At 42.3% G+C, this 14,347-nt stretch overlaps 1 long non-coding RNA gene across 1 annotated transcript in view; it reads right to left on the bottom strand.

Annotated features, from left to right (window-relative positions):
- Positions 1-205: 205 nt before the first annotated feature.
- The window catches only part of LOC123361945, a 34,666-nt gene continuing 20,524 nt past the window's right edge, over positions 206-14,347 (bottom strand). Inside the window, exons 2-3 of the long non-coding RNA XR_006576287.1 lie at positions 2,322-2,424; positions 206-1,642 (exon numbers count right to left, since the gene is read on the bottom strand). This is a non-coding gene — a long non-coding RNA (uncharacterized LOC123361945). The remainder of the gene's footprint in view (positions 1,643-2,321; positions 2,425-14,347) is intronic.

Genomic DNA, 14,347 nt, shown 5'->3' with positions numbered 1-14,347 from the left:
GTATTTTAAATTACCAATAGGTTCCATTATAGAAGCCAACTTCATGAAGCAGCAAAAAGCTCTTCTTCATTTACAATTAAAAGTACATAGGCACATATACATATTTTGCATAAAGATTTCAAACAGCACAAGAGGGAGTGACACTGTCAGACTAACTTGCAGGCACTTCCAGTGATCTAATATTTGTAAGTTAATTCTCTCATTATTTAATATCCCCTTGGCTTCTGGGAGCATATGCTGCAATAGTTTAAAAGATGTATAACCAGAGTGTAACTTTATTACTGCAAATCACAACATCAGTAATGCAATGTTTTAGTAGGCACAATGATATCAAACAGAATTTAACAGAGTTAAAACCAACATATTTAATCTGCAGTGCATAACAATGTTTAATATACCCTAAGAGAACAGAAACAAGTGCAGGTTCAGAAAGAAGTACAAGTCAGTCAGACTCATTTGGCAACTCTAACCCATTGCAGTCCTCCTCCTCTGATTCAGCAACTTTGCTCTGGCTCTGTATATTTTTCTAGTAAGCATGTAACTGAAGCTGTGTAACCCCTAAATATAGTTATCCTTAGAGATTATAAGGAAACTGGAAAGGAAGGAGAATGAAATGGCCAAATCTTTCTGAACAGAGGTCTGCTCTTCTCTTTGTGGCTTAATCAGGCAATTAATGTGTGGGCATAAAAACTTATCTTCACTTTACAGTCAGTGGAGCAGGTTGATGTGCCTTCAAGATTATTGTATATTCTGCTCTCTTCAGCAGCTGTTCCTCCCAATGCCAACAGGATTTTTTTCTGCACATATGACATGGATATACAGTGAACATGGACCTTCACCATCCTACTCCACTGATGTGTTCCTAATGGGATTTGGGCAGCTTTATCACTATAAAAAGGGGCCCCTCTAAATCTAGCGGTGTAGGGAATATTTTTTCCACAAAGAGCACTTGGTTATTGCTGGGTTCCCAGCAATGTAGTGTCTTAGTTCTAATCTACTTGTAATGATTTCTGCAATGGACGTAAGTATTGTGTTTCTTGCTAGCTCGTATGTTTTCTTATAGGTAGGGTGTTCAAGTACCTCTGTAGCAATCTGCCATCCAAAAGATGGTACTCAAGGTGCTATCACTAAGTGTCTGAGAACTTCAGGCTATAGAGAGTTATAATTGAGTTGTATAATTAATCTGTTCAGGTAAAAATATTGGAACCAGTTCTCAGGTCAGCTCTGCCTAGTTTTTGCCATGCTGATGGCTGGTGGCAAATGTCTGGTGGATCTGGCCTCCCCTGGGGTCATCACAGCAGAGCAGTGGAGCAGCACACCAACAAGAGTGGCTATGAAAGTGGAGAGCACAATACCGAACCCCCACCCTCTCCTTTCTTACAGCAGCCAGAAGGGGAAAGGATGAGACTTCAATAGCCAACAATTGATATAAAAAATAGAAGCTCCAAAGCAGGGTCTGGGGACAGCACCTTGGACAGACTCCCAGCATGCTCCTTGTTCCCAGTGCAGGGCTTCTCACCAGGCTCCTGATCCTGGACCTTGCTGGTGGGGCACTTTCTTCTTTTGATTGGTCTCTGGCTACAAGATATCTGTTTCTCAGTATTGTTCCTGACCTTATTTTTGTGTAATTTCACTGGGAAACCTAAGGAGATAATGGGTGCAGAAAGCTATGTATTTATCTTCCATCAAACTTTACTCCATGTGAAAGGAAACACAGAAAGATATAATCACACTGGTGTGCACCTATATTAAACCTCAAAGTTCCAGTGCTCATTACTGCTACAAATAAAAAGAAGGTTCCAAGAAACACACCAGCGAAATGATTCCTCCTCCTGTTGATAAAGGTAATATAGCAGCTAATGAATGAATATACAAAATAATCTGGACATGAACTTAAATGGGACATTATATAAAGATCAACATAATTTACAGTTGAAAGTCTTTAGCAAACAAGATAATTTAGTAACAAGGAAATGTCACAACACATTAATAATACATCCCAGCAGTAGCCAAGATAAAATTACTTAAGGAAATCCATTAAGAAAGCTGATCCTCTAGTCTTTTTTGCATATAGGAACCCTGCTGAAAGAACTGCACATTTTTTTCCATCTTATTAAAGCTTTAGATGGAGCTAGAGTGGTGAAAGCATGTAATGAATACATCACACATTTATGTGTTTTTGTTTGACACAGCAGTGATACATTACTCTAGCACTAGAATCCTCAAATCAATGTACATTGTAGAAATCTTATCAAGAGCAGTTTTGTAGTAATAGAATGTCCTTTTCAGGTGTCCTTAATATTCAACATTCAACTACTCACTATTAAATGAGTTTTCCAGTCACCCTCTTCAAAGTAGGAGCCTATCTTCAGCATTTAGTGATAGCGCAATTATAGAGAATAAACATACAGTGGAATCTAGAAGCTGAAAGTGACACCAATGTCATTAAACTATTATACAAAATAGGATGTAAGAGATACTTGAGAAGCTTTGTAGTTTAATTAAAACTTTTGAACTTCCATTCTGTCTATATCCGAAAGCAAGTGATACAAATATTGTTTATTACATATTATATTTACCTTGAAAACTAGTAAGTGGGGCATTCTATTGAAATGCAAGGCATCTTTCAGCCTCCAACTGATAGTTTTAAAAATAGTTTCTTCCTCCACATACAGGTACATAAAAAGACTCTAAAGAATCAATTCAATATCACACTTAGTAAATGAATAAGAGTGAAGAACTCAAACATCCTCTCCTCAAGCAATAAAGGTTGTCCAGTTCACCAAGTTTATGCTGGGGCACAGAATTGTAGCTGGGCTTTCCATAAACCAAACTACCACTACTAATTTATGTTACTGTTAATTGATTATACAGTAATGCTCTTTTTAGTAGAATTCTAGATAGGGAATGGTACTGAAGAACAATAACTGAATTCTAGAATCCCATTAATGTAACTCGTTATTTTGTAATTAAATTCATTGGCACATAAATTTCCTCCCTGCACAAAACCCATGAAGAGAAACAAAGCAGCCAGAGTAATCAACAGGTCTATGAGACCCCTCTGTCAGTGAATTTCTCATTCAGTTTATAGAACAAGTGAAAGTGCAAATGTGAGCTGCTGGAGAGGACAGGAAACAAAGTGAGGGTTTGAGATCCATGAGAAAAATACAGCTCACTACTCTGCTCCAACATAGCCCTTATAGATTTGTGCTATGTATGAATCCATTGCTCACCCACCCTTCATGGTGCATTGTGTTGACTTTATTCTTCTAGAAGAAGCAAGTCCTTGTGTTTAACAAATGTTCCTTCTATTCTTTTAGGGGACAGGCATAATGTTTAAACAGTAACAGTTCACTCTGGAAATGGGAGCCACCAGTTCCCCCATTGAGAAAGTATGTCACTAAAATGCATTAGACCTTTGGACCCATGTAGCCACATTCCACAAAAAATTATTAATACAAACTATTCTGTCCAGTGACCCATCGTAGCTCTCTTCACAGTATTCAGAGAATTGCAGAGTAGAGCTGATCAGGAATTTTAACAACATTTTGTTGTTGTTGTTGTTGTTGTTGGAAAGTGCCAATTTGTCAAACAAAAATTTTCACAAAAAAGTATTGATTTCTCAGCTCCATAGGGGAATTGAGAGAAACTCACTCCAGAATAACCAAGTGCATGAGTCAGAGTGGGAACTTGAACCTAGGTCTCCCATATCCCAAGTGAGAGTCTTGACCACCAGGCAATTGAAGTAGCCTCTTTCTCACTGGCCCAATGAATATTTAATTACTATATTTATTAACAGCCCCAACAGGAGAGAGAGAGAGAGAGAGAGAGAGAGAGAGAGAGAGAGAGACACTCTTGTGTTTTTTTTCCCATGAAAAATTTCAAAAGGTCTCATTTTTGTTCTAATGAAGATCAGAAACAAATATTGAAACATCAATTTATTTACTTATTTACTAAAAAGGAATGATTGTTTTCCAGACAGTCCTAGTGCAGAGTTTCCATATTTAGCTATTTCACAGCTTGAAGTCATCAGTGAGTGAAAATACCATTTCCCCCCTGTGTTTAGCACTAAATATGCCTCTGAAAGTGGGTTCAGGATTTGGATTTTGGAACAAAGGAAACAGAAATCGTTTAAAGATTATTTAAAGGCAATGGATTTAAACTGAAGTAATGAAAATGTTTAAAAGTCTGGGGAAATTTCCTAGCATTGAGGTTTATTAGATTGTGGAAATGTCTCCCAAAGGATGTGAGGAAGGTTGTAGATTCCCTATCACTTCAGCAATGTAACTGTAGGAGAGTGTGGAGGGTTTATCCCAGATCTGGGTGGATATACCTGCGGAGTCAAATGCCATTTAAATAGTTGGACTTCCCGTCTATGAATAATATCCAAATTTGAACAATGGAACATTGTCCATCATGATCGAGGAGACTTTAAAAATTTTTAATTTTGATTATACTGTTTTTTACTGATCATATGTAAAACAAACAAACAAACAAAAACCAGTGATGTAATGTGACACTTTCTTAGGGTACCCAGGACTGTGATTCACTGTGTTATCCCCCTGCCTCAGTGAGACTTGCTGGTGCTAAACTGGATGTTAGCTCCCTGATGCCCCCAGTCTGTTAGACACTCAGACAACATCCTCAGGGCTCTGCCAGTCCTTATGTTGCCTTGTTGCACCCCAGCATCTGGGATCCTCTGAAACATGCCCCTGTAGTGCCCATCAGCTGTCACTTGACACTCACAGTGATGACCAGGTTCACTGTTCCCAAGGGAACAGTTTGGTACAACTCAATATCAGGTCCTTTATAAAAATATATTTCAGTGCTGTGGTGTTAGTGAATCAATTATAAATTTATTATCAAATATTAAAATTTATGAGATACTTAGAAAGGTCAGTGGAAACAAATGGTTACATATAAAACAAGAGGTATAAAATATTTCTGAGTCTAAACTTAACTTTAGCAGGCTAGAAAACTTGTCTAAAGCAAGTATCAGAGGGGTAGCCGTGTTAGTCTGGATCTGTAAAAGCAGCAAAGAGTCCTGTGGCACCTTACAGACTAACAGAAGTTTTGGAGCATGAGCTTTCATGGGTGAATACATCCGACGAAGTGGGTATTCACCCACGAAAGCTCATGCTCCAAAACTTCTGTTAGTCTATAAGGTGCCACAGAACTCTTTGCTGCTTTGTCTAAAGCAGTTTCTCACCTCAAGCTCCTAGCAGCATTTCCAAAAAGGTCAGATTGGGATCCCGTTTTCAGGAATATAATCACACTGTCCAATTACTTCTTCAAGGTGCAGGATAAAAAAGGATTATTTTGCCTTTCTCTTATACCCCAAAGTTCATTGTCTTTGCATCCCAGAGATAGGACAGCCGCCTCTGGTTTAATCTCTGGTGTCTTCCCATCCCCTTGCTTACTCTGTATGTGGATTAGCTACCATTTTGTTTGATTTACCATGCTTAATTTACATATGTCAGAGAGATACTCAACTTATCTCTTGTCTGGAAAAAATCCATTTGTCAGCTCTGCTGGGGAGTAACATGTTGATACAAAATATAAGGACCATCAGTACATAGATATAACTTTTAAAATATCACCAGTACATTCATTTCACAATGATTGTGAGGTTTGTTGTGATCCTGGCTTTCATTTAAGATCTCATTTATCTTTATAGATAAATACTATGATAGCAATGTGCTGGGGCTCATGAGTTTGTCAGGCCTGTAAGGAGTTGCTGATGCATAATAATGAACCCTTTGCCATCTGACACCTGTGAGCCTCTGTGTCACACGTACCCAAATTCATCTGTACATTAAAAAAACACAAATAAAAGGAGATTAAAACCTAGGATTAGGAATGTCTGATAATACTGACTAGAGTGATTCAAAGGCTATGTGTCTACACTTGAAGCTGGGTGTATGATTCCAGGCATATGCAGACATACCCACGCTAGCTCTGCTTGAACCGACATACTAAAAATAGCAGTGTAACTGGGGTAGCACAGGTATTGGCTTGGGGTAGCTGCCTGAATACAAGCCCACCTGGGCCCCCTGGATACTTGGATGGCTACCCAAAATTGCCTCCCAGGCTACCCAAGCTACTATTGTATGCAGTGATCAGGGAAATGTGAAACTTTCCCATCATTTACCTGTTCAGATATAGATATAACAGGTAGTTTGATGATTATATTAGAGTTATGATTTTATCATGCCTTTTTTATGGAATTATGAGTGTGACATAGTGAAAAAGGCAAAAGTCATGGACCTTATAAAAAAAGGCAACATTTGTGTCTGGATATTTTTGTACCCAAATCATTTACAAATTTGTTTCTTTAATGCAAACACTAAATACAATGCAAATGCCATGAGAACAGTTCTGAACATGAAGTGAGGCTGCCACCATGATAATAATAATGAGACAAGGCTTGGATCCTGGAAGTATTTAAGCACATGCTTAACTTCAAGCACATGAAAAGTCCCACTGAAATGAATGGGAGCATGCCAAAGCAAGGCCTTAAGAAGCCGCAGGACTGCAACATTAGTGATGTGGACAATTCTCATTAAAGTCAATGAGCAAAGTATGTATATGACCGACGTTAGAATTTGGTTCATTAATTTTATTTTCAACATTACCCACTGAGGATGTGATCAGACTAATTTACAACCTAATGACAATGCTCTAAAATCGAATGAATTATTATTCACTAGTTGAGCCAAGTGATTGGGGAGGCACATGATACAGTCAAGCGCATGCAAGACTGGAACTTGGGTGACCTGGGCTCTATTCCTAGCAAGTCATTTCACCTCTGTGCCTCTACCAGGCAGATGGGGCTTGTCAGCTATGGCAGGCAGTCATTCTAAGAGAAAGGAAACCCCAGTTTCAATATCAAGAACGTCAGGCCTGGCCAGCCAATTTTTAAAAGTTGTGCTGATCGCATATGCTTTATGGGGCTGCACTGTTGACCGTAGCCAACAGGACAAGGCCAGGCAAGGTGAAGAAAGTACTAAACCAAACAGTCAGGAAACCAGTCCCTGCCCTAGGGACCGTGCAGTCTGAACGGGAAAGACATTTCAGATCAAATGTCTATGGCACTGCTGGGTGCGCAGCACTTCTGGAAATCTGGCCAATAATGACCAGGAACTGCAATGTACATTTTCAAAGCTCCCCATTTCTGTGCTTTCGGGGAAATATTTACTCCTGGGGGAATTCTGCACTCCTGCAGGGACACAGAATTCATACCTTCTGCAGATTTCTTGGTTCTCCCACAGAAAAATGGGGGAGCCAAGACATCTGTGGGGAACACATGCCCCTTCCCAGGCAGTCCAGGCACGTCTGCTGGGAGCAGCTGGCAGCAGAGAACTGATCACCCAGGGGGAGGGAAAGGGGGAGGAGGGAGACTGGGCGTGCATCCGTGCGTCTGTGGAGAGACGTTAGGGGGTGGGGCTGGGCGTGTGCCTGCATGGGAAGAGTGAGAGAGATTCACTCTGTTCCTCTCGCTTGCTTAGAGGTGTAGGGTTGTGCGAAGCAGGCTCTGTCCCTGAGGCAGAGCGGAAATGTAACAACTAAGCAGGCAGGCTGCTGATGTTCCCACTGTTAGTTAATTGTTCCCATTCTTTGTCGATTAAGGCTCCCTTACCTTGCCAGAGTGGTGTAAAGTAGCCTTATTGTAACTGACAGTAATGGAATCCTCAGCTAGGAAGGTCTATGTGCTTTCTCGCTTTTTTCCAAATACCAGGGAGGCACAATGAGGATAGATCCGCATTCTTTTAGCTCAGGATCTATTTTATTTATCCATTTTAAAAAAATGCCCGACAATGATTAGCAAAACTGTATGACTTTCATCAGGGGCAACTCTAGGCATTTTGCTGCCCCAAGCATGGCAGGCAGGCTGCCTGTGGCGGCTTGCCTTGCCTGCGGGAGGTCCTCTGAAGCCGCAGGACCACCGGACCCTCCTCAGACAAGCCGCCGAAGGCAGCCTGCCTGCTGCCCTCGTGGCGACCGGCAGAGCGCCCCCCCGCAGCTTGCCGCCCCAAGCACGCGGTTGGTGTGCTGGGGCCTGGAGCCGCCCCTGACTTTCATGTGTAAAAGTCTGAGCAATTTAAAGTGACATTCTACTTTGCAGAACATCAAACACCAAAATAAAAGTAATGTAACTTAAATGAAAATCCAGGATTATAACTAGAATGCATGGTATTGCTTACCAAATATTTGTAACTTAACTTCCACGTGTTTAGGAAATGCTGAACAGTTATTGTGATTTTTTTTCCTGTATGGTAGTTTAAATAAATTACCCAAATCAGTCAAACTGGTGTGATTATATTGCATTATTTTGAAAAATAAAATATGGAGAATTTTGCATTTTTTGGCACAGAGTTTTGGATTTTTTGGTGCAGAATTTTGTATTTTTTGGTGCAGAATTCCCTGAGGAGTAAATATTGTAGATACATGCCCCCTTGCTTCACATTAGAAAAAGATATTATCTAGCTCAGGAACACTTAAATAACAATTAAACAAAAACCCAATACTCACAGGACCTCTATGAAAAAAAAAGTGCAGCTTTCATTTTGCAGATTTATTTTAGTCAAATTGACACAGTCTTATGTGACAGAAATCAAGATAGATGGAACAATAGCAACATTACTGGCCAAGGGATAAAACAAGAAATTCTAACATTCAACACCAACAAAATACTCAATATGGGAAGATATGAGCAATTAACAGGGATTCAATTTAAATACATTGTAATAAGCCAGCATTCAAAAGCATTTCCCAGTGCATGACAGGGTAACAAAGCAAGCCTTTTACATAAAAAGAAAATTATGGGGAAAGGGGAATAAAAGCTTTGGGTCCCTAAATGAGCCTTATTCAGATACTGAAAACCCATAAAAATGGAAACAGTATATGGTGCAATGTACAAAATATAACAAAAACATTTATATAACCTGCCAGTACATGGAAGAAAAATATTTTGGCTTGGAAACTTATGTATATATGTCCAGTAATGGTATCTCATTATCTATTTTGTCCACTTTATCTCAAGGACCAAAATGACTATAAATATTGTAATACCATTTGATTTCATACAGAAAATGTCAAAGATGAAAAGTTAAATGGCTATATGTTTGTGACTTACAAGTACCTCCATAAGGAGAACATATCTGGTACTTTAGGGCTCTTTAATTCTGGAGACAATGGTTTTAACGCGATCCAGTCTTTGGAGGTTAAAAGAACAAGGAGTACTTGTGGCACCTTAGAGACAAACAAATTTATTTGAGCATAAGCTTTTGTGGGCTAAAACCCACTTCATCAGTGGAAAATACAGTAGGTAGATATATATACACAGAGGACATGAAAAAGTGGGTGTTGCCATACCAACTATAATGAGAAAAATTAATTAAGGTGAGCTATTAGGTGAGCTATTATCAGCAAGAGAAAAAAAGCTTTTGTAGTGATAATCAGGATGGTCCATTTCCAACAGTTGACAAGAAGGTGTGAGTAACAGTCGGGGAAACAGTTTTTAGTTTGTATAATGGCCCATCCACTCCCAGTCTTTATTCAAGCCTAATTTAATGGTGTCTAGTTTGCAAATTAATTCCAATTCTGCAGTTTCTCATTGGAGTCTGTTTTTGAAGTTGGAAGCTGAAGTCAGAAAACGCCAAAGTAGAACAGTGATGGTAATTAACCATTGGAACAACCTACCATGAATGTAAGTGTTGTCAACCATACCATGAAGCTAAGTATCCTCTAAGCCATGAGGCCATGGAGCAGGCTATCAAGGGTGGGGGGAGGCACCCCTCCCCTGGCCCAGCCCCGCACCACTGGAGCTGCTGAGGCCATGGATAGGCACCCCTCCTCTGACCCGGTCCACCCAGCCCTGCTGGAACTGCCACCACCGTGGAGAGGCGCCCTGCCCCTGGCCCGGCACGGCCCAGCCCCACCTAAATAGAGCTAGTCATAAAATGTCAGGGTTTTTGTTGGTCATAGTTTTTCTGTGGGAAATTTCAAAATAATTTCATTCTTCAAATGATTTCATGCCATTTTTTTTACAAAAAACAATCACTCACCAAAACGAAGAAACAAAACAAAACTACCTGCAAGCTGAATTTTTGTATTGATTTAAAAACAAAATTCATTTTTTGGCTTTCAAAAAACAGCAACCAACAAAAACAAAAAATTGGGGTTTCTTTAGTGTTTCTGAAAAAACTGGAAAATTTTGAATGAAAGGAAAATATTTAGAAAACAAAGGCCATTTTCTGCTGAGAAATATTTGATGGAAAACTTTCAACCAGCTCTAGGAGCAAGCCATTATCATTTCTATATTTGCTTGGGTACAAGTATCAGGGGGTCGCCGTGTTAGTCTGTATCCACAAAAACAACAAGGAGACTGGTGGCACCTTAAAGACTAGCAGATTTATTTGGGCATGAGCTTTCATGGGTAAAAAACCTCACTTCTGATGCATATGAAGAAGTGAGGCTTTTTACCCACAAAAGCTTATGCCCAAATAAATCTGTTAGTCTTTAAGGTGCCACCGGACTCCTTGTTGCTTGGGTACAATACCTTTACTCAGACACAACCCTGGAGTGTGTTGTGACAGGACCTCCCAAGCGTGAGTGCACATTAAGGGAGAGAGAGAGATTGAAAGCAAAACTGACATTAGGGAGAGGATCGCAAAGAGAGGGTTATGGTGCCAACAAAGAAAGTAGGAAATTTCTCCTAACAGTCTGGAAAGCCCCAGTGTCAAAGTGATCTCAAAGTGGAAGAATAATAGATGTATATTTTGTGTAGTGATTTCATTCCTTAAGGACAAGCTTGATTTGCATTTTAAAGCATTGGGTGCATTGAGTGACTGGCATATCTAACCTGGAACTGAAAACAAAAACTGTTTCCTGGCCTCCAATGGCATTACAAGGAACAAACAACAGCTGCTTTCCATTCTGTACTTTGGGGACTGCACATGCTCACTTTCTCTGTATGGGATATGACTGGCTGAACAGAGCCTGTGGAAGGATTTAGTAAAATAGCTAGGCAAGTGGGAAAATCAACCATTTCTTCTGCCCTTTAAGGTAGATCTATACTGCAGCTGGGGTAGATAGACTTATGCTAGCAGGACTTAAGCTAGCATACTAAAAATAGCGATGTGGACATTCTGGCTCAGGCTGGAAATCAGGTTCTGAAGTCTGCAGGATCAGGTAGACTTGAGAGCATGAGCTAAAATGTCCACATTGCTATATTTAATGCGCTAGTGCGATAGGGTGACCAGATGTCCCGATTTTATAGGGACAGTCCAAAATTTGGGGGATTTTTCTTATATAGGCACCTATTACCCCCCATCCCCTGTCCTGATTTTTTACACTTGCTATCTGGTCATCCTATAGCACGAATCTGTCTATCAGTGTTGGGAGACTTGCTCCCAGCTGCAGCATAGACATAGTGGTATTTATAAGAAAGCTCATGTGGAGAGGCAAGCATTCATTGCCAGCTTCAGGGTGGGAACACCAGTCAGTCAATGCACTCAGGCATTTTAACTGCAAGTCAGCAATAAATCCAGCAGGCCATCAATCAGTAGCTGTCACTTTTCCAGATATGGGTGTTGGGCAACATGATTTTTCCTAGCCTTCTGCATGTGCATTCCAGCCAGACAACAATGTTAATAATCCAACACTTTAAAAAAAATCAAAAAGCAAAACAAGATTTAAGATTCACAATCACATATTGACTGAAAGCCTGTGAATTATCTTAAAATATAACATTTCTTTTGAGACGAGATAGTTCAGATCCAGATTTCCATAGCTTGGATATTGGGTTTGGATGTGGTCCATTGTTTCTATAAGTACAAAGAGCTAACTGCAAAGTTTAGATCTTGTTAGAGCCCATCTCTAGTTCTATTTATAATACCACAAATCAGCCTCTAAAACAGATTAAATCATTCCTATAGATATAAATCTGTTTTGAAAAAATTGTTTCCAGACTTGCATCGCTATATCATGTTTCAGCCTAGCAGAATCGTCAATCACCCTCTTATAAATCTATAAAGGTGGGGGGAGTTTTCAATGCAGGGCCGCCCAGAGGATTCCAGGGGCCCGGGGTCTTCGGCGGCGGGGGGCCCTTCCGTTCTGGGACCCGCCGCCGAAGTGCCCCGAAGACCCGCGGCGGGAGCCCCCCGCCGCCGAATTACCGCCGAAGCGGGACCCGCCGCCGAAGTGCAGCCCGGTCTTCGGCGGTAATTCGGCGACGGGGGGGGAGGGTGTCCCCGCCGCGGGTCTTCGGGGCACTTCGGCAGCAAGTCCCGGAACGGAAGGGCCCCCCGCCGCCGAATTACCGCCGAAGACCGGGCTGCACGTCGGCGGCGGGTCCCGCTTCGGCGGTAATTCACCAATGGGGGGTCCTTCCGCCCCGGAGCAGAAGGATCCCCCGCTGGCGAAGACCGGGAGCGAAGAAGCTCCTGTGCCCTCTTGCCCTGCCCCCTCTGGGCGGCCCTGCCCCTATTCCCCCCCCCCAGAACACCCACAATCCAACCCCCCCATTCCCTGCCCCCTGACCACTCCCCCAACCTCTGCCCCCTCCCTGTGCCCTGACTGTCCCCAGGACTCCCTGCCCCTTAGCAACCCTCCCCGGCCCCAGCCTCTTACCCCCGGCTCCCTCCTCGCCCGGAGTCTCAGCGCCTCGCTCGACAGCTGCAGCGTGTGTCCGGCAGGGCCTGAGCTCCGTCCCGCTCAGAGCCGTGTGGGGAGGGGGCGGGGCTGCAAGCTCCACGCCGAGCGGAGGGAGATGAGCTCAGCCCGGAGCTCCCAGCCCCGCCCCCTGACCACGTGGCTCTGAGCGGGGCGGGGCTCAGGGGCCCCGGCGGAGACACGATGCGGCGCTGTCTGAGGACAGCGCTTGATGTGCCAGGGCTCCAGGAGAGGGGCGGAGGCGGGAGCCTCAGCTGTTCTCTTGGGGGCCCCTGCGGAGCCCGGGGCCCGGGGCAAATTGCCCCCTTTGCCCCCCCCCTCTGGGCGGCCCTGTTTCAATGTGCTAGAAAAGACAACACAGTGTTTCTCACAGTCACTAGTACCATCATAAAATTGTTACAAAATCATTACTAGGAAGATACCATTCAGAAAGCCCCTTATTATAACTCTTCTATGTGAAGCTGAGTTTCACTAAACGGATTTTACAGGGTCAAGGGGTTGTTTGTCAGAGATTTTTACTCTGGTGAAAAAGCTTTCTCCAGGCTTCATGTACAAGAGGGAATGAACTGAGCCTGGAATGTCAGAGATGAAAAGAGAAAGTATGGACTAAAAACAGATTCGGCTCAACACATTCTTATGAGTCAGCTGTGTGCCCTTGTTGCCAAGAAGGCTAACGGCATATTGGGCTGCATTAGTAGAAGCGTTGCCAACAGATTGAGTGATTATTCCCCTCTATTCAGCACTGGTGACGCCACATACGGAGTACTGCATCCAGTTTTGGGCCTCCCACTACAGAAAGAATGTGGACAAATTGGAGAAAGTCCAGCGGAGGACAACAAAAATTATTAGCGGGCTGGGACACATGACTTACGAGGAGAGGCTGAGGGAACTGGGCTTATTTAGTCTGCAGAAGAAAAGAGTGAGGGGGGATTTGATAGCAGCCTTCAACTATCTGAAAGGAGGTTCCAAAGAGGATGGAGCTCTGCTGTTCTCAGTGGTGGCAGATGACAGAATAATGAGCAGTGGTCTCAAGTTGCAGTGTGGGAGGTCTAGGTTGGATATTAGGAAAAACTATTTCACTAGTAGGGTGGTGAAGCACTAGAATGGGTTACCTAGGGAGGTGTTGGAATCTCCATCCCTAGAGGTTTTTAAGGCCCGACTTGACAAAGGCCTGGCTGGGATGATTTAGTTGGGGTTGATCCTGCTTTGCACAGAGGGTTGGACTAGATGACTTCTTGTGGTCTCTTCCAACCCTAATCTTCTATGATTCTATGAGTGAAGCATGGATTAAGGTCCACCCAGAGGAGACTTTTAAATTCATTCAGTGGGGCCTGTATATTTAATTTTAGTTCTATGGCCAGTCAGGGAGAGACGATAGTTTCTTGATAATATTGTGCTGACTACTGGTACAATATGTTAAGTACTACACAAAATGACTAACAAAGGAGCACTTTGTGAGAAGAACAGGATATCTATAAAAACAGTGATATTAAATTCCAGCAATATAGGTCTTCCTCTCCTACTGAATGAAACATTAAAAGGACAGTAGGACCAATTCAGAGGTGATTCCAGATAATTAATGCTGCATTAACCAGCATCACAGAGAGAAAGAAATTAAATAAGAATAAGGGAACTTGCGGGGCGGGGGAGGGGGAAACAAAGTAGAAACATA

Source organism: Mauremys mutica, chromosome 1 (genome assembly GCF_020497125.1).
Source record: "Mauremys mutica isolate MM-2020 ecotype Southern chromosome 1, ASM2049712v1, whole genome shotgun sequence".
Lineage (NCBI taxonomy): Eukaryota > Metazoa > Chordata > Testudines > Geoemydidae > Mauremys > Mauremys mutica.
The sequence above is the reverse complement of the archived record's forward strand: the minus strand, read 5'-3'. Positions and strand labels throughout refer to the sequence as shown.